At 40.1% G+C, this 22,943-nt stretch overlaps 1 non-coding gene across 1 annotated transcript; it reads right to left on the bottom strand.

The window, feature by feature from the left end:
- Positions 1-2,397: 2,397 nt before the first annotated feature.
- Positions 2,398-2,504, bottom strand: LOC127108934 (small nucleolar RNA R71). The gene has a single exon (XR_007796432.1). It is a non-coding gene; the product is annotated as a small nucleolar RNA R71 (small nucleolar RNA).
- Between the last annotated feature and the right edge of the window lie 20,439 nt (positions 2,505-22,943).

The following is a 22,943-nucleotide window of genomic DNA, read 5'->3' as shown; positions in this document are numbered from 1 at the left end:
CACTCCACAACATTGAACTCGCTTCTTTTGATCAATTTCAACACTTCATCATCATCGTTAGCCTTCAGTTTGATGGATTCACCAGACTGACACATTGAAGTACTAATTGGATTTTCTATTGGAATATCTTCCTTCTTACTTGCTGCAACATCTTCTACTTCTTTCGGAAATACCAGACCGAAAACACGACCACTACAGGTGATGACATTGAAATTCACCGTATTTTTGACTCCGATTTCGCATGCATTTTAGTTGTTATATTATTATTTTGTTATGTTATTAATATGTTTCTCTTTGTTTTCAGGTTTTCAGTCTAATCAGAGCCCCGATCGAGAAAAGGAGTGAAAATGAGCTAAAAAGACTAAAATTCAGCATTTTGCACTTGTGGCTCCCACTGTGGCTGACGCCATGGGTCCAGCCATGACGTGTCATACCTCAACTTCCATCAACTGCCACTTCTCCCACTACCTCCACTTGGGCGCCACAATTTACCCTTGTGGCGGGCGCCACAAGAATAAAGTTTTTCCCTCCCAAATTCAAAGTGAAGGGAATCCTTGTCATTTCCATTATTTTCCTTGCCTATAAATAGAGACTCGATTTCATTTGTTTCATCATCCAAACTTAGAGCAAACTTAGTTGCAATTAGGCATATATTCAGTATTGTAAAAGTGGTAATCGCTTCACATTGGGGTGTTGCAACAATTGTGTGATCGAGTTTGTAATCGAGTTTGGAGCACTTTGGAAGGAATTTAATCCTGCCGCCATTTTCATTTTCGTTTCGCACCTTATTCAACCCTCCGATTGGAGCAGGTTTTTATTGCTTTACCTTTATCTACTTTACTTTCCCGCACTGTCTTTACTTTTAGTTATTTCTCGCACTCGCACTATTTTTATTTATTTCCCGCACTCGTACTGCTTTCATTTATTTCTCGCACTCACACTACTTTTATTTATTTCTCGCACTCACACTACTTTTATTTACTTTACGCACTCGTACTACTTTTATTTACTTTCCGCACTCGCACTACTTTCATTTAAATTAAAGTGCACCTTTATTTTACCATGCCTAGCTAAACCTATAAAGGTTATAATGTAAGGACCGTAGTAGAAGAGATAATCCGTACAATTGTTGGTAGAAACACTTAAGGGCTATTTTGACTTTCAACTTAAGTTTTCCCGCACTTAATTTCCGTTAGGTAAGATCGAAAGTCATCCAACGTCCTTTTAAACTTAGTTGTTTTTAACTATTTCAAATACATCGAAAGCGCTTTGTTTAGTTCATTAGGAGTTTTTAACTTAAGAAGAAAAGTGATTTTAAAAATATTTTCGGACGCGTTTATAAGTTTAGAGTCTGGTTCGTGAGAACCTCTTTTGGTTAAGAAATCCAGGTTAAAATACTTTTCAACTTAGTCAAGATACTATATTTCTTAAAAATAGGTTTACTACTCTAACGCAATGCGCGCCTTTTTATAAGTGACAATAAGAGGGTTTGATTAGGAAGTACTACTCGGTTCTGAATACGTGAAAGCGACAGTTCCTGTTAAATTGGTTCTTTTCAAAGTAGGAAACAATGCCCATAAGTAGTTTTATTAGCGAGTACATGGATTATTAATTGATTATGTGAATTACATTCGAACCTGTCTTTATTAATTGAACTTAATTTAATACTTACTTTTCATTGCACACTCTAAAAACCCTTATTTTGATTACCGTAGATAAACACCGTAACAATAGATAACGATAGATTGACACTTGGTCTCTGTGGATTCGACAATCTTTGATATTACTCTAACGCGTTCGTATACTTGCGAAAAGCACGCATCATGTTTTTGGCACCGTTACCGGGGATCAATTTCGTCAAATTTTGTACCCTGTTGTTATATCGTTTAGACTTAGGTTGTTACCCGTCGGCCAATGCGAAGAACTCGCAGCACCAGAAGCTTAGTATACCCTCTGGCGGAACCTAAACGTTACGCTCGCACACGTTTATTCTTACATAGAATTAGGAGAGCTATGGCCGAAGATCAAAACCAAAGACCTCTTAAGGATTTCGCCCAACCATCCAACGAAGAACCTAGTTCTAGTATAGTAAACCCAACCGTCCCAGCTAATAATTTCGAACTTAAACCCTCCCTGTTGCAATTAGTGCAACAGAGACAATTCGCAGGTCTCGCTACTGAGAACCCAAACCAACATTTAAAAATCTTTCTCCGATTAGCAGACACTTTTAAAACCAATGGAGCTTCTCCTGAGGCAATCCGATTAAGATTATTCCCTTTTTCTCTCAGAGATAAAGCCCTATCATGGTTAGATTCCCTTCCACCCAATTCCATTATGACTTGGGATAACCTTAGAAGAGTATTCCTTGCTAGATACTTTCCTCCGAGTAAGACCGCCGTTCTTCGAAACCACATAACTAGATTTACCCAGAACCAAGGAGAATCGTTGTTCGAAGCTTGGGAGAGATATAAAGAGCTGTTAAGAGCATGCCCACGTCATGGTTTAGAAAATTGGTTAATCATTCAGACCTTCTATAATGGACTTCACTATAACACTAAGATGAACAAACCTTATCCCGAAGCTAGTGCCCTCATCGAAGATATGGCTCAAAACCATCAATCATGGGGAGTCGAACGAGCGACAATTGAGAAGAAGGAAGCCCAAGGAGGAGTACATGAATTAAGCTCTATAGACATGATGCAAGCTAAAATGGACGCATTAGCCCTTAAGGTCGAGCATATGTGGGTAAACCCGAATACTGCAACCGCAATTTCGTCGGATTGTGAGATATGTGGAACCAAAGGACACCAATCTGCAAAATGCAGTCTATTAAACTAAACCCACTCTGAGCAAGTGAACTACACCCAAGGGAACCCATACTCGAATACCTATAACCCTGGATGGAGGAATCATCCGAACTTTTCCTATAAGAACAATAACCCTATCCAAAATAGTGCACCTCCGAGACAAACAGGTTACCAAGCCACAAGACCAAATCAACCTATGCAACCTGTACCACCAAAGCCGAGTCTTGAGAAAATTATGGAAAATTTTATCACTGCTCAAACCCAACAAAACAAAGAGTTCATGAACCAAAACATTCATGTTAACGAACTGATTACCCAGTTAGGAACCAAGGTTGACCAAATAGTTACTCACACCAAGATGCTTGAAACCCAAATCTCTCAGGTAGCTTTAAACCAAGCCCCCCAGACCACACCTAGAGGACAGTTCCCTGGACAACCTCAACAGAATCCGAGAGGACAAGTCAATGTCATTACCCTACGAAGTGGGAACGCTTATGATGAGCCACCAAACCCAAGATTGAGCGAACCCAAAACTTCTAAGGAATATACCGAACCCACGGACGAAGTAAAGGAACCAGAGGAATCTGAAAAACAGGAAGGTCAAGAAAAAGGAGAAGAACCTAAAGATAAAACTTACGTACCACCCCCACCATATAAACCGCCTATACCATATCCGCAAAGACTCAAACAAACCCAAATCAATAACTAGTATCAGAAATTCAATTTCCGAGAATAAGTTAGCCAAAAAAGATAAAGATCCTGGAAATTTCTCCATTCCTTGTCTTTTGAGAAGTCATGTCACCGAAAAAGCTTTTCTAGACTTAGGAGCTAGTGTGAGCTTAATGCCTTTAGCAGTTTGTGAGAGGTTAAACTTAGGAGAATTACAGCCTACTAAGATGTCACTTCAGTTAGCCGATAGATCTGTTAAGTATCCGATAGGCATATTAGAAGATGTCCCTGTTAGGATAGGTCAGTTATTTATCCCTACTGATTTTGTTGTCATGGACATCAAAGAGGACAATGATATACCAATCCTTCTACGTAGACCATTCTTATCAGAATTTCTTATGGCACCTGTAATGGGAGAAGCATGTTATTCCATAGATATCATTTATGAATAACAATTAAGTTGCCATCAACTCTCATACTGGAAGATGATGACTTTAGGAAACCCTACATCGATGATAACCTTTACGAATGTTTATCCCTTACCTCAGATCCTATGCCATACCCTAAGAAACCAACCTTAGAACTTAAGGAACTGCCTAAGAACCTGAGATATGAGTTCCTCGATGAAGACTTGAACCGTCCAGTTATAGTCAGTGCTACCCTGAGCCAAGAGGAAACATACCAACTCTTAGATGTTTTGCGAAGATATCCCTCAGCCTTAGGATATAATATCTCTGACCTGAAAGGTATAAGCCCATCCGTATGCATGCATCGGATTTCGCTCGAAGAAGATTCAAAACCTTCCAGAGAATATCAGAGAAGAATAAACCCTATAATGAGTGATGTTGTTAAAAAAGAAGTTCTTAAGTTACTTGAGGCAGGTATAATCTATCAGATCTCGGACAGTAAGTGGGTGAGCCCTGTGCATGTAGTACCTAAAAAGGGAGGCATCACAGTCGTGCAAAACGATAGAGGCGAACATGTAGCAAAACGGATGGAAGGAGGATGGCGGATGTGCATAGATTACAGAAAGTTAAATAAAGCAACCAGGAAGGATCATTTCCCTTTACCATTTGTAGACCAGATGTTTGAGGGTCTAGCCAGACACTCTTACTTCTGCTATCTAGATAGATACTCTGGATTCTTCCAAATACCTATCCACCCCGAAGATCAAGAAAAAACTACCTTTACATGCCCTTATGGAACTTTTTCCTACAGACGAATGCCATTCGGCCTCTGTAATGCCCCAGCTACTTTCCAACGCTGCATGATGTCAATCTTTGCAGATTACTTAGATGGTATCATGGAAGTATTTATGGATGATTTCTCGGTTTGCGGATTTGATTTCCACAATTGTCTTGCTAACCTTGAGAAAATCCTGGAGAGATGCGTGGAGGTGAACCTCGTGCTAAATTGGAAAAAGTGTCATTTCATGGTGACCGGAGGAATTGTTTTAGGACATATAGTTTCCGAAAAAGGTATAGAGGTAGATAGAGCTAAGATAGAAGTTATAGAGAACCTAAAACCACCCAAAACTATCAGAGAAGTCCGAAGTTTTCTTGGACACACTGGATTCTACCGGCGTTTTACCAAGGACTTCTCCAAAATAAATAAACCCTTAACTGGCCTTTTAATGAAAGATGCTGAATTCATTTTCGATGGAAAATGTAATGAAGCATTTAATCTCTTAAAGCAAGCGTTAATATCAGCACCTATTATGAAACCCCCTGATTGATCAGAACCTTTTGAGATAATGTGCGACACTAGTGATTATGCCGTTGGAGTCGTTCTAGGACAAAGGAAAGATAAAAAATTACATGCGATTTATTATGCCAGTAGAACCCTAGACGCCGCCCAACTCAACTACGCAACTACTGAAAAGGAATTATTAGCTATAGTTTTTGCTATAGACAAATTTAGATCTTATCTAGTAGGAGCCAAAATTATAGTTTACACTGATCATGCTGCCATTCGTTACCTATTAATTAAAAAAGATGCGAAGCCTAGGTTACTCCGATGGATTCTGTTACTACAAGAGTTTGATTTAGATATCAGAGATAAAAAAGGCACTGAAAATGTAGTAATTGATCACCTTTCTAGGCTAGAATACCTAAAACCAGACTTAATACCCATAAATGATGATTTTGCCTATGATAGACTGATAGCTAGACTAGAAACCATTGAAGACGATAGCCTAGGCCCTCATGAGCACTTCCAAAAATCCTTAGCAGTAAGTAACGTGCCATGGTATGCAGACTATGTTAATTACCTAGCTGCTGATATCGTGCCCCCTGATCTTGACTACCACCGCAAGAAGAAGTTCTTTAACGATGTGAGAAACGTTTATTGGGACGAACCGCTCCTTTTCAAAAGGGGTAAAGGCGACATTTTTTGCCGATGCATTCCTGATGAGGAGGGACACGACACTGATGAAGAGTTTGATCAGAGAGAGCAATATCTCGTACCTCATGTGTCCCCCCATCACCCTTCACCACCACACACCGCACCATCTTCTTTTTTTGCAGGTTCTGCTCTTGGCTTCTATATTACAGAGGAGATGTGGCGCGACCACATGGCTAGAGAGCAAAGGCATGATGAACTACTCTCTACCATTCAGCAACAACTGGCGGACAACATGAGCTTCATGCAAGAATCGCAGCGGAGGACAAATCGATCTTATGAGACTGTTGTACAATCCCTGCTTACGATCACAAACGAGAAATCCCGTCAGCAACACTACCACCGTCAACATTCTGCGCTCATAGAAGCCACTCAGGGTTCCATTTTGGGTAACCTTCGAGAGGTGAGGACTGCTCAGGCTGCTTTACAGGCTAGGATGGATCAGAGAAACCGCCGTCGCAGCCGATCCCGTCATCCACCTCAGGATGGCGAAGGCACAAGTGGTAAGGAGTAGGATGTCAGGTGACTCTCCCCTTATCTTATTTCGAAACATTGGGGACAATGTTCGATTTAAGTGGGGGAGGAGATTTTATCGCTTTCTATTTTTCTTTGTTGTTTTTAGTTAGATTGTTTATTTTGCTTTTCAGTTGTTTACTTTGTTTCATTTTTCTTTTAGTTTGAGTGTTTTAGATAATGCATGAGTCTGACGAGTCACCAGTATAGTGTATCTTTAGTACAGTCTAATCTCCCCATTCCTTTAGCCCTACCAAAAAAACTTTTTGCAAAAGAAAACGGTGTTATTCTAAAAGTTTTTTGGGCTTTAAGACAGGTTTGAGTTGGGATGTGGTGACTTGGGAGAACTTTTTGAAACATCAGTATCATTTTTAGCACCACAGACTTCACGAATATAGGAATCACTCCCGAAACCCCATATACCATGGCCTTAATCATCATTTCAATATAGTCCTTAGTAGTTTATTCTAGCAGTCAGCTCCGGCCGAAGAAGCCTCTACGTAGGGGACCGATGAACATAAGTGAATGATCCAGTGAAATAAATAAAAGAAAAGAAAAAGGAAACTCCGGTATAGGTGACCCTCACAAAGTCATTTAAACCAAAAAGTTGTAAAAATTTGCTACAAAAAGAAAAAGAAAAAGAAAAAAAGAAAAACTCACCCGCTGTTAGTTGGTTCAGAGGTATCTGGTGCTGAACTCGGTAGGGCGGATTACGATCCGATCCCCCACAATTGCAGTTGAGTCAAATAAAAGGGTTTACAGAAATTTATGTGTCAGGAACCCCATGTTTGGATCATAATCACTAACAGGTCACTCTACTATGAAGCATGTACGGATAACAGGCTTAATGTGATTATGCCTGAATGAAAAGGAACCAAAAAGAGATGAAGAGGTAAGCCTAGGTATTGTGGGATAATATGGGTTGGTAAATATATGAGTGGAGCTTATGTTTGTGTTTACGAATAAGTGTCATCATGATACCCTTAGTTCACTCAGTTAGTACCTATCGCTGCATCCCGACTTGAACTTAGAAGCCTTTCTAGCCCGAATCACTCGTTGACACCAGTTTTTCTTCTATGAGCTTTTTAGTGTTTTGCTTGAGGACAAGCAAGGGTTTAAGTGTGGGAGAATTTGATGACACTGAAATTCACCATATTTTCGACTTCGATTTCGCATGCATTTTAGTTTTTTTTTTTTTTGGTTATATTATTACTATGTTTCTCTTTGTTTTCAGGTTTTCAGTCTAATCAGAGCCCCGATCGAGAAAAGGAGTGAAAATAAGCTAAAAAGACTAAAATTCAGCATTTTGCACTTGTGGCTCCCACTGTGGCTGGCGCCATGGGTCCAACCATGATGTGTCATAAATCAACTTCCCTCAACTGCCACATCTCCGACTACCTCCACTTGGGCGCCACAATTTACCCTTGTGGAGGGCGCCATGGTGTTATGGCGGGCGCCACAAGAAGAAAGTTTTTCCCTCCCAAATTCAAAGTGAAGGGCATCCTTGTTATTTCCATTATTTTCCTTGCCTATAAATAGAGACTCAATTTCATTTGTTTCATCATCCAAACTTAGAGCAAACTTAGTTGCAATTAGGCATATATTCAATATTGTAAAAGTGGTAATCGCTTCACATTTGAGTGTTGCCACAATTGTGTGATCGAGTTTGTAATCGAGTTTGGAGCACTTTGGAAGGAAGTTAATCCTGCCGCCATTTTCATTTCCGTTTCGCACTTTATTCAACCCTTCGATTGGAGCAGGTTTTTATTGCTTTACCTTTATCTACTTTACTTTCCCGCACTGTCTTTACTTTTATTTATTTCTCGCACTCGCACTACTTTTATTTATTTTCCGCACTCGCACTACTTTCATTTATTTCTCGCACTCGCAGTACTTTTATTTATTTCTCGCACCCGCACTACTTTTAATTATTTCTCGCACTCGCACTACTTTTATTTACTTCCCGCACTCGTACTACTTTTATTTACTTTCCGCATTCGCACTACTTTCATTTAAATTAAAATGCACCTTTACTTTACCATGTCTAGCTAAACCTATAAAGGTTAGAATGTAAGGACCGTAGTTAAACCGATAATCCGTACATATGTTCGTAGAAACACTTAAGGGCTATTTTGACTTTCAACTTAAGTTTTCCCGCACTTAATTTCCGTTGGGTAAGATCGAAATCCGTCCAACGTCCTTTTAAACTTAGTTGTTTTTAACTATTTCAAATACAGCGAAAGTGCTTTGTTTAGTTCATTAGGAGTTTTTAACTTAAGAAGAAAAGTGATTTTAAAACTATTTTCGGACGCGTTTATAAGTTTAGAGTCTGGTTCGTGAAAACCTATTTTGGTTAAGAAATCCAGGTTAAAATACTTTTCAACTTAGTCAAGATATTATATTTCTTAAAAATAGGTTTACTACTCTAACGCAATGCGTGCCTTTTTATAAGTGACAATAAGAGGGTTTGATTAGGGAGTATTACTCGGTTCTGAATTCGCGAAAGCGACAATTCCTGTTAAATTGGTTCTTTTCAAAGTAGGAAACACTGTCCATAAGTAGTTCTATTAGCAAGTACTTGGATTATTATTTGATTATGTGAATTACATTCGAACCTGTCTTTATTAATTGAACTTAATTTAATACTTACTTTTCATTGCACACTCTAAAAACCATTATTTTGATTACCTTAGATAATCACCGTAACAATAGATAACGATAGATTGACACTTTGTCTATGTGGATTCAACAATCTTTTATATTACTCTGACGCGTTCGCATACTTACGAAAAGCACGCATCAAGTTTTTGGCGCCGTTGTCGGGGATCAATTTCGTCAAATTTCGTACCCTATTGTTATATCGTTTAGACTTAGGTTGTTACCCGCCGGTCAATGTGAAGAACTCGTAGCACCGGAAGCTTAGTATACCCTCTGGCGGAACCTGAACGTTACGCTCGCGCACGTTTATTCTTCCATAGATTTAGGAGAGCTATGGGTTGGTTAACATAGGAATGGAGCTTATGTTTGTGTTTACGGATAAGTGTCATCATGATACCCTTAGTTCACTCAGTTAGTACCTATCGCTGCATCCCGACTTGAAGTTATAAGCCTTTCTAGCCCGAATCACTCGTTGACACCAGTTTTTCTTCTATGAACTTTTTAGTGTTTTGCTTGAGGACAAGCAAAGGTTTATGTGTGGGAGAATTTGATGACACTGAAATTCACCATATTTTCGACTCCAATTTCGCATGCATTTTAGTTGTTTTATTATTATTTTGTTATGTTATTACTATGTTTCTCTTTGTTTTCAGGTTTTCAGTCTCATCAGAGCCCCGGTCGAGAAAAGGAGTGAAAATGAGCTAAAAAGACTAAAATTCAGCATTTTACACTTGTGGCTCCCACTGTGGCTGGCGCCATGGGTCCAACCATTACGTGTCATAGCTCAACTTCCCTCAACTACCACGTCTCTCACTACCTCCACTTGGGCGCCACAATTTCCCTTGTGCGGGCGACGTGGTGTTGTGGCGGGCGCCACAAGAAGAAAGTTTTTCCCTCCCAAATTCAAAGTGAATGGCATCCTTGTCATTTCCATTATTTTCCTTGTCTATAAATAGAGACTCGGTTTCATTTGTTTCATCATCCAAACTTAGAGCAAACTTAGTTGCAATTAGGCATATATTCAGTATTGTAAAAGTGGTAATCGCTTCACATTGGGGTTTTACCACAATTGTGTGATCGAGTCTGTAATCGAGTTTGGAGCACTTTGAAAGGAAGTTAATCCTGCTGCCATTTTCATTTCCATTTCGCACTTTATTCAACCCTCCGATTGGAGCAGGTTTTTATTGCTTTACCTTTATATACTTTACTTTCCCGCACTGTCTTTACTTTTATTTATTTCTCGCACTCGCACTACTTTTATTTATTTTCCGCACTCGCACTACTTTCATTTATTTATCGCACTCGCACTACTTTTATTTATTTCTCGCACTCGCACTACTTTTATTTATTTCTCGCACTCACACTACTTTTATTTACTTTCCGCACTTGCACTACTTTTATTTACTTTCCGCACTCGCCCTACTTTCATTTAAATTAAAATGCACCTTTACTTTACCATGTCTATCTAAACCTATAAAGGTTAGAATGTAAGGACCGTAGTTGAACCGATAATCCGTACAATTGTTCGTAAAAACACTTAAGGGCTATTTTGACTTTCAACTTAAGTTTTCCCGCACTTAATTTCCATTGGGTAAGATCGAAAGCCGTCCAACGTCCTTTTAAACTTAGTTGTTTTTAACTATTTCAAATACAGCGAAAGCGCTTTGTTTAGTTCATTAGGAATTCTTAACTTAAGAAGAAAAGTGATTTTAAAACTATTTTCGGACGTGTTTATAAGTTTAGAGTCTGGTTCGTGAGAACCTTTTTTGGTTAAGAAATCCAGGTTAAAATACTTTTCAACTTAGTCAAGATAGTATATTTCTTAAAAACAGGTTTACTACTCTAACGCAATGCGCGCCTTTTTATAAGTGACAATAAGAGGGTTTGATTAGGGAGTATAACTCGGTTCTGAATACGCGAAAGCGACAGTTCCTGTTAAATTGGTTCTTTTCAAAGTAAGAAACACTGCCCATAAGTTGTTCTATTAGCAAGTACTTGGATTATTAATTGATTATGTGAATTACATTCGAACCTGTGTTTATTAATTGAACTTAATTTAATACTTACTTTTCATTGCACACTCTAAAAACCCTTATTTTGATTACCTTAGATAAACACCGTAACAATAGATAACGATAGATTGACACTTGGTCTCTGTGGAATCAACAATCTTTTATATTACTCTGAAGCGTTCGTATACTTGCGAAAAGCACGCATCTACAGGTCACCTTTGCAATATCAGCAATATTCACCACAGAGTCTGCAACCGGTAGAGGGATCTCTTGACCATTTTCAATCATTGTGGCATTGTATTAATAAGGCACATCTTTATCGGATGTATACGGAATAGGGCCCGCTAACCGTATAACCAACGACCATACCAATCTTTTGACATTGTTGTTGTTGCTGCTATCAAACTGGATAACTATCCGCTCAGAGGTTTTGAATACTAGCACAATCACATTTATATCATTTATATCTCTTGATTGGAAAATCTGAATAAGTCCTTCATCCATCAACCTTTGAATATCCCTCTGTCATACCCCAAAATTTGCCCATTAATATTTCAAGACATTTTTCAGGGCATTCCGACTCATTTTTATGACACTGATCTTAAAGGAACAAAGGCCCAGCTCACGAATGGCCCAATCCAGAAAATGGCCCAAACTAGCCTGTTCGCTACGCGTTCGCTACACGCTCGCCTAGCGAACGTTCGCTACACGTTCGCTACACGCTCGCCTAGCGAAGCTGACAGACAACAGAAAATTTCGGGCTTCATTCTGAGCCCATTAGGTCATGAAAAAGAGCATTATAAATACCAGCACTTCAGTAATGAAAGGAGAGAACGAAAAAGGACGAAAGGAGAACCCTAGCAAGCAAACCCTCGCGCTCACAGACGGAAAACCCTGGAGGCTAACCCTGAGAATTCCGAGAAACCCTGAAGGAAAAGCCGGCGGCAGCAAGGTCACTTCCGCCCAATTCAATCCGATTTGCCGATTCGAAGTCACAACTCAGCTGCTAACAGGTTTACATTGCTATCATTGTTTTATATTCTTAATTTGCATATGACTTTAGGATTAAATTTATGAAATACCTTAAGCTTGGCATGTGAACTTTAATATATACCATGCATACCTTAAATGATTAATCGTATAATTGCAGTAATGAGATCCATAAGGCATAAAATTGGTTGAGATTATACTGATATCATATTCAAAAACCAGCAGCGCTCCCTAGCACATCGCTAAGCGAGCCAGTAGCGAGTATTCGCTAGGCCTTCGCTAGGTGAAGCAGGGGCGAATGGAACAGCAGCTGTTGCATTTTATTTTATTTTGGCTGTTCTATCTTATGTTATTATAATTCTGCATCATTTGGTTTGAGTTCATGATTGTTGTGTTTATTTTATGGTGCAACTTTCAATTATATTTTATCTCGATGCTCTAATCCGTGTGTTGAATTGTGTAAAGGTTTACATGTTTCCAAGGAAATGGTCGGCTAGGCATTCCACCTTAGGGGTGGGATACCCTTGTGGAGTTTCACCCTAAATTACCTAATTAATTTTACTGTATTAATTTTAATGTATTAATTTTAATGTATTAATTTTAATGTATTAATTGTAATGTGGAGATTCATCCTAATTACCTAATCGATTGTAAAATACGGCCTCTAAATATGTGATCTTGGACCTCTCTTTATTGCCTTACGATATTACGGTATTACGGTCATGTCCCGCGAATGTGGGGATACCCTTAGCAAAGACCCTTCGATTAAATCATCCTGTCCCTTTAAAATAAATCATAGTCCCTCGGATGTTGCCTTCGAATATATGATTTTGTCCCTCGATGACCCTTCGGTGTAGCCTACGGTTAAATGATTATCGTCCCTTCGAATGCTAAGGTATCCTTACAACTGTTGCCTTCAATGACCTATCGATGACCCTACAATGACCCTTAAACATCCAAAGGGTAAAATTACTTACTTCTCAATAGTAAGGACAGTTTTACCCTCATAAGGATAGGAAACGTTCATAACGACCTTAGGAAGGTATAACTCTCAATTACTAGATCATAACCTAAAATATTTTCAACACCTCACACCTTTCAAAACCTCTTTTGGAAAATCACCACTTGGTATACATTCATACTAGAATCATTACCGAGTTATATTTTTTTCAAACAACTTTCAAAACTAAACGAGATAACCACTTTGTATACATTCATACGAGAATCATTACAAAGTTAAACTCTCTTTTCAAAACATTTTCTAAGCCGCTCACAAGCACTTTTTCAGACAAGAAAAATAACATAAGTGATCCAGCAATTAAAAGCCCATGGATAACCATGGATACAAAGGGTGCTAACACCTTCCCTTTGTATAATGTACCTCCCGAACCTAAGAATCTAAATTAAGGTCTTTCCTGTTCTTTTCCACCTTTCCTTATTGGATAAAAGAAAAGTCGGTGGCGACTCTTGCTAACCGCGACATTGCGATTAAAAACACATCAAAGTCAGTTCACCGTATGACACCCTCTTAACAATAACATATCTATGAGGGTTCACACTGCAAATCACACAACCATCATGGTCGTGCTCACATTCATTAACCAAACATATGTCTTTATGGATTGCCACCAAAGATTGTCTGATATGGAGAATATCATAAACCTTGAACTAACCAGGACAACCATCTACCATATTGACCGAAGCATTACCATGAGCAAGCAATGGATTAGCTTTCACATTAGGCGCTCTGTCCTCAAAGGACACCATCCCACTCTTTACAAGATTTTGGACTTCATACTTCAATGGATAGGAATTTTATATGTCATGGCCAGGGGCTCCCTAGTGAAAAGCACAACGAAGTTCAGGTTTGAACCACCATGGAAGTGGCTTAGGAATTTGCGGAGGATTTCTTGGTTGGATGAGATTTTTAAGAACCAATGATGGGTACAGTTCTGCATAAGTCATAGGAATAGGGTCAAAGGAGACCTTTTTCATCTCAAAATTTTATTGATGATTATTGTGGTTGTCGTTGATGTTGTTGTTGCTGAATTGGAATTTCTTGATTAGAATAGTTGGAAAAAAAAACTAGAATTATTGAAGAAACTTGAGGTTGATGTTGACGAGGTTGAGAACCCTTTCTGACATGAGGCCTCCTCTACCTCTCCATTGATACTGAATTAGTTTCTCCCTCTTTCCTCTTGGAGAAATTCCCACCATATTTCTTACTAGACGATGCTTCTTCTTTAGACAGACGTCCTTCACGGACTCCTTCTTCTAGCCTCATCCCCATATTTATGATATCGGTAAAGTCATTAGAGGAACTTGCAATCATACGTTCATAATAAAATGAACTCACTGTCTTTAAGAAGATCTTCGTCATCTCTATCTCTTCCAATAGTGGACTAATCTGGGCAGCCAGCTCCATCCATCTCTGAGCATACTCTTTGAATGTATCCTTATCCTTCTGAGACATAGGCCTCGCCATATCCATGTTGTACTTCTACTGCTTGACAAAGGCCTCGCCTAAGTCATTGAAAGTATGGAAACTTGCACTATCTAAACCCATATACCACCTCAAAGCGGCACCAGTTAAATTGTCTTGGAAATAGTGAATCAGCAACTGATCATTATCAGTTTGAGTAGACATTTTCCTGGAAGACATCACAAGATGGCTTAGTGGACAAGTGTTCCCTTTATACTTTTCAAAGTCGGGGACCTTGAACTTCCTTGGGATTTTCACATTGGGGACCAAGCAAAGCTCAACAACACTCTTCCCAAACAAGTCATTTCCTCTTAAAGTCTTTAACTCTTTGCGGAGCTCGAGGAACTGATCCTTCATCTCGTCCATTTTCTCATATATGTCTTGACCCTCAGAGGGCTCAGAGTGGTAGATGGTGTCCTCAACACGAGGCAGAGTGTGAACAGCTGGAGGTGGCACTAACATGACCGGGCTAGATGCCAGCAGAGAGACAAAAGTGGGTGCATACCATTCAGGCATAAAGTTGGATGGTATCACCAAGGAATCCAGCAGGCATAGAAGGACCGGATTGACTGGCAGCAGTAACTGGAATAGTTGAGGTGGCAACCTCAGAAATGGCAGTCTTCTGGGGAGGAGTTGCAGGAGTTGGTAAAGATTGGTTCTGCGCAGCAATGACAGATTCCATTAACGTCGTTAACTTGGAAATCTCATCCTTCATCTCTCTGTTCTCTTGCTCTATATGCTCTGTTATCCTTGGTTGATTAGCGCGAGTGTTGTATCGGTGAGTCAGCTTGGCTGAAGCACAAAAGAATAACTGATAAGACATCTGGCAGAAGAAAACCTACTATGCAAATGATGCATGAAGTGTAATATTTTTTATTATTTCCAATTTCAAGGAACATATGAAGTGCTATTTGCAAATATACAATAATAATAACAATTTTATTAACCATAAAATCTCTTTTTATTCATAAAATTTAAAAGAATTACACTCAGTACAATTTCAGAAACCAAAGTACAAATACAAGAGAAAAGGAAACTAATCACCCTAAGGATCCCTTAGAAACGGTATCAGATGATCTGGCTGCGGGCACGTATTTCCTTCAGATGCATCGAATTTCAGACTCAAAAGATGTCTTCATCTAAGCCTTCTCAAGGACAAGTTGATCAACAATCTTCTTCCAAGCACCAGAAGGCTGAGGCATGCTAAAGAAGGATAGGCCCTCTGGCCCTCTTTATGTCTTCACTGCTAGGTCTTCAAGAATCTCAATAAGCCCATCCTTGTCTTTTGACTCAAGTTGCAACTTTTCATGCTTTTGGCTTAAAGCATGAAACCACTCTTCCCATATATCTTTCTCTTGCTTCACTTTGGTGAGTGCGTCTTCCAACTCCTCTACGTCTTGGTTAAAGGGAGTTGATGGATCATCCACAACTAAAGACATAGGTCTTTCACAAGCATACCTCACCATCATCTCCAAGGCTCTCTTCTTCACCCAAATAGTGTAAGCTTCCAAAGCTACACAGTTACGCGGGTCAGGCTCAGATCTTCCTTTCCTATGCACCTTATGCCAAGCATGTATCATCCTCTGCATCAAATGTTGGGGATCTTTACCCTCTTGATAGAAAATACCTTTTAACTTAGTTTTATTAGATTTATCTCTCAAGGGGAACCCAAGTTGACGACGGGCCAAAGAAGGGTTGTAGTTGATTCCTCCTTGCGTACCAATGAGAGGCATATTGGAGAATTCACCACAACTGTCAATAATATCCACACTACTCAATGCAGAATCATACCAAACAATATCATCATTAGTGAGAGACATAAGTCTCTGAGACCACCATAGACATTGTTTGTTCTCCAAGAAAGCAGGCGTCTGAGGAAAGTGAAAAATAAACCACTTGTACAGAAGAGGAACACAACATACAATAGTCCCACCACCTTTAGAATTTCTCAAATGCAAAGAGAAATACATGTCACCCAACAGAGTAGGAATGAGATTCCCAATTAAAAAAATTCTAATGGCGTTAACATCAACAAAACCATCAATGTTAGGGAAAAAAATTTAGACCATAGATGAGCAATACAAATATGGCTTCAAAAGCATTCATAATATTGGCTTCATCAAATGCTAAGGTATCCTTACAACTGTTGCCTTCAATGACCTATCGATGACCCTACAATGACCCTTAAACATCCAAAGGGTAAAATTACTTACTTCTCAATAGTAAGGACAGTTTTACCCTCATAAGGATAGGAAACGTTCATAACGACCTTAGGAAGGTATAACTCTCAATTACTGGATCATAACCTAAAATATTTTCAACACCTCACACCTTTCAAAACCTCTTTTGGAAAATCACCACTTGGTATACATTCATACTAGAATCATTACCGAGTTATATTTTTTTCAAACAACTTTCAAAACTAAACGAGATAACCACTTTGTATACATTCATACGAGAATCATTACAAAGTTAAACTCTCTTTTCAAAACATTTTCTAAGCCGTTCACAAGCATTTTTTCAGACAAGAAAAATAACATAAGTGATCCAGCAATTAAGAGCCCATGGATAACCATGGATACAAAGGGTGCTAACACCTTCCCTTTGTATAATGTACCTCCCGAACCTAAGAATCTAAATTAAGGTCTTTCCTGTTCTTTTCCACCTTTCCTTATTGGATAAAAGAAAAATCGGTGGCGACTCTTGCTAAACGCGACATTGCGATTAAAAACACATCAAAGTCAGTTCACCGTATGACAGAACTGGCGACTCTGCTGGGGAAACTTAAAAAGAGAGGTTACCTTAAAAACAAGATCACTTATTTAAATTGTCTGATTTACTTTTAAGGGATTGCTTGGGTATTTTATGCTTGAGTGAAAGATCCTACACCCGGATCTAGTGTACCTTAGGTAAGTAGCAATAGATCATCGCGACTATCCGGCGTATACTGGAATGGTTAAAATGATGGCTACGGTTAATGTGACACTTTGGATGTCCTGATGTTCCTCATGTTTACTTGAGGAAAATTTTGGCATCTGCGTGGTGTCATTAAAGCATTAACCAGACTTTTAGAACCCTAATTGACTCATCCTGGCCATTAGAAAGTAGTGAGATAACTGACTTCGGTTCCGACTGGGGTTGGTTGAGACTCGATACTACACTCCTTGAGATTGGACTTTAGGGAAGCTTCGGTCAACCACTTGGTGTTGCACTGAAGTGGACTTGAGGGAAGGTCAATGATTGGAGATCCTTTTAGAACCCGGTTACTATTCTAGGACAGGTTGAACCAACTAAACTTCAGTGGGGAGGGTACTTACCTATGGAACTCATGCAAGCCTTAAAACCTAGGAATGATGGTTGTGTGACTTGCTTGCGCTTGTTATTTATTTAACCTCATAACATCATAACATCATAACATCATAACATCATGACATCATAACATTGTACTAACCATTTCAAGGACTTAGGGATTTAACTTTGCTCTGTTTTGTAAAGCTATGGCTCCCAGGAAGACCATCCGGATTAATCTTGTAGCAATCTCTCCTCAACTCAAGAACTTAGTGTCAGAACTTTCCGATCATGCCCAGTTCATCAAGAAACACGGTTCTCTCCTCAATTTGGTTACCACTGGTTTCAAAGAAGATATGATGAGAGTTTTATTCCAGTTCTTCGACCCTAAACATCATTGCTTCACGTTCCCAGATTATCAGTTGGTACCTACACTGGAAGAATTCTCCAGACTGCTTGGGATACCTATCCTTGATCAAATACCTTTTAGTGGTTTAGAAAAGGTTCCGAAGGCTGAAGAAGTTGCCGCAGCTTTACACATGACGAAGTCCGACATTGAAGCTAATTGGGTAACAAGGAGTGGAGTTAAGGGTTTACTTGCCAAATTCCTGACAAATAAGGCCCGAGAATTCTTAAAAGTTATGAATGTCCGTGCTTTCGAAGACATCCTGGCATTGCTAATCTATGGCTTGGTGTTATTCCCTAATCCAAACCAATTCATAGACATGAATGCTATTAAGATATTTCTCACTCATAACCCTGTACCTACCTTGCTGGGAGACATTTTGCATTCCCTCCACACTCGTACCATAAAGAAGCAAGGGACTCTCATGTGCTGCATACCTTGTTGTCTAGGTGGTTTATTTCGCACCTTCCTCAATCAGTCTTGAAGAACGAGCAGAATTTGAAATGGTCTCAAAGGATAATGTCGCTCTCCCACCCAGACATCTGTTGGTGTCCTCAGTTCAAGGAAAATGTTACCATCATTGACCGTTGTGGCGAGTTCCCTAATGTACCACTCCTAGGAATAAGAGGAGGTATTACTTATAATCCTGCTTTAGCTCTGCGACAGTTTGGTTGTGCTCGAAGAGATGGTCCACATGAAATGATCATCGAAGGCATTGTGTTCGACTATGAAAACGATTCCCAAGGCCTCCGTCAAAGATTTGTACGAGCTTGGGGCATGGTGAAGAGAGGTACGTTAGGACAGAAATTTTTTATTCCTATGGAACCTTATCTCAGATGGGTACGCGCCAGAGCTCGTGAACTTGTCATGCCATATCTTGCAATCGGACCTCAGATTGTCGAACCTGAAGCTGAAGGAGGTGCTCCTCAGATCATTCCTTATCCAGATATGCCTACCAATGTTGAGGAACTAAAGAGATCCTGGATCCAGTTGAGAGAAGAAAGGGATACTTTCGAGACTCAGTTCGTCGCAGAAAGGAAGAAAGTGTTAGAACTTACCAGTCAGCTTAATGATGAACGAAGACTCAATGCGTATCTTCGCCCAAAAAGAAGTCGCCCCTGGGAGACTTGAGCTTTCATTGTATTTTTATTATTATTCCTTTTGTAATGAACATTGATCAAAGAAATTAGCAATAAACATTTCTCTCTTGTTGGTGATTTACGCAAAGTTAAATTCCAAAAGTCCTTGAAAACATTTCATACATTGCATAGCATAACCTAACACTGCATAACAGGTATTCTACAAGTTCAATGTTCTCACGGTCTTCATTACAAACAGAAAAATGGATCTCGAACAAACTGTCAAAGATCTCCAGACTCAGAATGCTCAATTCAAGGAGATGATGCTAAGCTTATCCAAGGGGCAGGAGGAACTGAAGGCTCTTTTGCTCGAAAAGAAGAAAGACAAGAAAGCTGTGAGTTTCATTAACCCGGGAAGAAGGCGTAAAGGACAGGCCGTAGGAGTCAAGTTTGGAATCCCGAATGGTCCAGAAGAGGGGGCGGAGAATGATTCAGAGGAAGAGAATGCTGATTTCTCCAACCCTGAGGATGACGATGAAGATTATGAAAATGAACAGTACTCTCCAAGAGATGATAAGTACAAGTTGATGGAAGAACGTATGCTAGCTATGGAGGGTCAGAAGGCGCCCGGTCTGGATTTTGAAAGTTTGGGTCTGGTCTCCGATGTGACCATTCCTCGCAAATTCAAAATCCCCACTTTCACTAAGTACGATGGTGCGTCTTGTCCTCAGATGCATCTGAGAGCTTATGTGAGAAAGATTCAGCCGCATACCACTGACAGGAAGCTATGGATCCATTTCTTCCAAGAGAGCCTGTCTGGCACACAGTTGGATTGGTATTATCAGCTCGAGAGCTCTGACATCCGCACCTGGACTGATTTAGCAACAGCTTTCTATAAACAGTACCAGTATAACTCTGAACTAGCACCTACCCGGCTACAGTTGCAAAATATGACTATGGGATCTAAAGAAAGCTTTAAAGAATATGCTCAAAAGTGGAGAGATTTGGCTGGCAGAGTCAAACCCCCTATGACTGACAGAGAATTGGTGGACATGTTCATGGGCACACTGACCGGCCCATTCTACAGCCATCTACTGGGAAGTTCTTCATCAGGTTTCATTGAACTTATATTGACAGGTGAACGTGTTGAAAGCGGCATCCGAAGTGGAAAGATACAGGCGGCTGCCTCTGCAAGCACCAAAAGGTCCTATCAGGGGAGGAATGAATCAAATGCCATGTACGGTCAAAAGGGTCGTAACAAGAAAAACCGTGACCATGACATCGGAGCAGTTACGATTGCAACACCACCATCTCAAAACTTCCAGCCCAAACAAGACAGGCCAAGAAGGCAGTTTACCAGGATCAATATGACCTTGGCACAGGCACTGCAGGGAATGCTAAAGGCAAATTTGATCACCCTCAGAGATCCTCCTACGAATCCCAACACTACCTCTTCTCGTTATAATCCCAATTCCAGGTGTGCATATCACTCTGATAGCCCCGGGCATGATACAAACGATTGCTGGTCATTGAAGAATAAGATTCAGGATATGATCGAAGCTGGAGAAATTGAGTTTGAGCCTCCGGAGACTCCTAATGTCATCACTGCTCCTATGCCTAACCATGACAAGACTGTTAATGCTATGGATGACGATTCTCACATTTCCAATGTGGCGGACTTAACATCTCCTCTCCCGATCATAAAGAGGAATTTATGGCAAGCTGGTTTATTTCCAGGTTGTGCTGAAGATTGCAATCTCTGCGTACTCCGGCCCGAGGACTGTTTGAAATTGAAGAATGGTATTCAACGGCTGATGGACGATCGTACAATTCTCTTTGAAAGGAGTCCTAAGGTGGAAAACCCTGTTGAAGAAGTATCTGTCATTGCAAGGTCCAAAGTTCCAGTGAAGATTACCGCTACCAGGGCACCTGTGAAGATTACTGTTGAGCCCAGGGTTGCTCCCCTAATCATCACTGCACCTGGCCCGATCCCGTATTCCTCAAGCAAAGCTATTCCGTGGAATTATGGCGGTGATGTTTACGTCCATGGCGTGAAGCAAGTGGATAATGCTGCTAACACTAGTGGCATTGTTGGGACTAGTAAAATCACTCGAAGCGGAAGAATCTTCTCTTCAGAAATCTCACCTCCTGTCCTTGAAACTCGAGGAAAGGAACCAGTCAATCCTTCTCAGTCAGAGACACCGGTCGAAGTTACTCCCGAGATTGTTGCCAAACAAGAAATGGAAGAAGTGCTGAAAATCATTCGCAAGAGTGATTTTGATGTTGTAGAACAGTTGGGGCATACCCCGTCTAAGATCTCGATGTTATCCTTGTTGTTATCTTCTGAACCTCATGCCAATGCATTGATAAAATTCTTAAAGACCGCTCATGTACCTCAGGAGACATCTGTCGATCAGTTCGAACATTATGTTGCTCACTTGGCTGTTGACAATGGCCTAGGCTTTTCCGACGTTGATCTGACACCAGCAGGAAAGAATCACAATAAAGCCCTGCATATCTCCATTGAGTGTAGGGGAATCACTTTGTCTCATGTGTTGATCGATAATGGCTCTTCCTTGAATGTGCTGCCGACAGCTGTGCTGGATAAGCTGGATTGTAAAAGCATTGAACTGAAACCTAGTGACATTGTGGTACGTGCTTACGATGGTGCGAAGAGTGTTGTCCATGGCGAAGTAGTCCTTCCTATCAAGATAGGACCTCAAGTCTTCAACACTACCTTCCATGTAATGAACATTCGTCCTGCCTATTCCTGCTTGCTGGGACGCCCTTGGATTCATGGGGCAGGCGCTGTAGCCTCGTCTCTCCATCAAAAGTTGAGGTATCCCACAAAGGGCAAAATTGTCACCGTGTGTGGAGAAGAAGAGTACATTGTCAGTAGTGTGCATATCTTCAGATACGTCGAGATGGATGGTGAATTCATTGAGACTCCTTGTCGGTCATTTGAAGTAGTTCCTCCGACCAATCCTGTCCTTAAGCCAACTTCCTGTGTACCCAAGGTTATTCGTGCTCCTCCTGCTATGATTTCTCTGAAGGACGCTCAAGCCGTGGTTGAAGATGGTGGTCGTACTGGCTGGGGTCAATTGATCAACGTACCGTACAAGTCTGACAAATTTGGCCTGGGGTTCAGCTCTGACAAGAGTCAAATTAATGTTGTAGAAGATGCTGACAGCGATTGCGACCTGGATAGCTGGATTTTCCCAACAATTGGTGACGGACTCAATAATTGGAAGGCTGAAGACACTATCCCGATTTCCTTTAGTCAGGAGTAATTGTTATTGTCTATTTTAGTGTTGCAAATTTTTGTTTTTTTTTACAATTGAACTTCTCCAAGCGTTGTGTCTATACCCGGGGCACAATAGCTAATTTGTTAAGGGTTTTGTCATCTTCATAAGCATATTCATATTCAATAAATCAATGGACTTTTTGCATTCAAATATTGCGCTCTTTATCTTTTCTGTCATCTTCCAAACGAGCTATGTTTTCTCACACACACTCACGTAACGAATTGCAGATCCATACCCACTCTGGATCCTGTTGACAATAGTTCTATTACTGTTCATTATGACTTTGAAAATCCGATCTACCAAGCCGAGGATGGAAGTGAGGAAGATTGTGAAG

Source organism: Lathyrus oleraceus, chromosome 7 (assembly GCF_024323335.1).
Source record: "Lathyrus oleraceus cultivar Zhongwan6 chromosome 7, CAAS_Psat_ZW6_1.0, whole genome shotgun sequence".
Lineage (NCBI taxonomy): Eukaryota > Viridiplantae > Streptophyta > Magnoliopsida > Fabales > Fabaceae > Lathyrus > Lathyrus oleraceus.
This window is presented reverse-complemented; position numbering and strand designations above follow the sequence as displayed.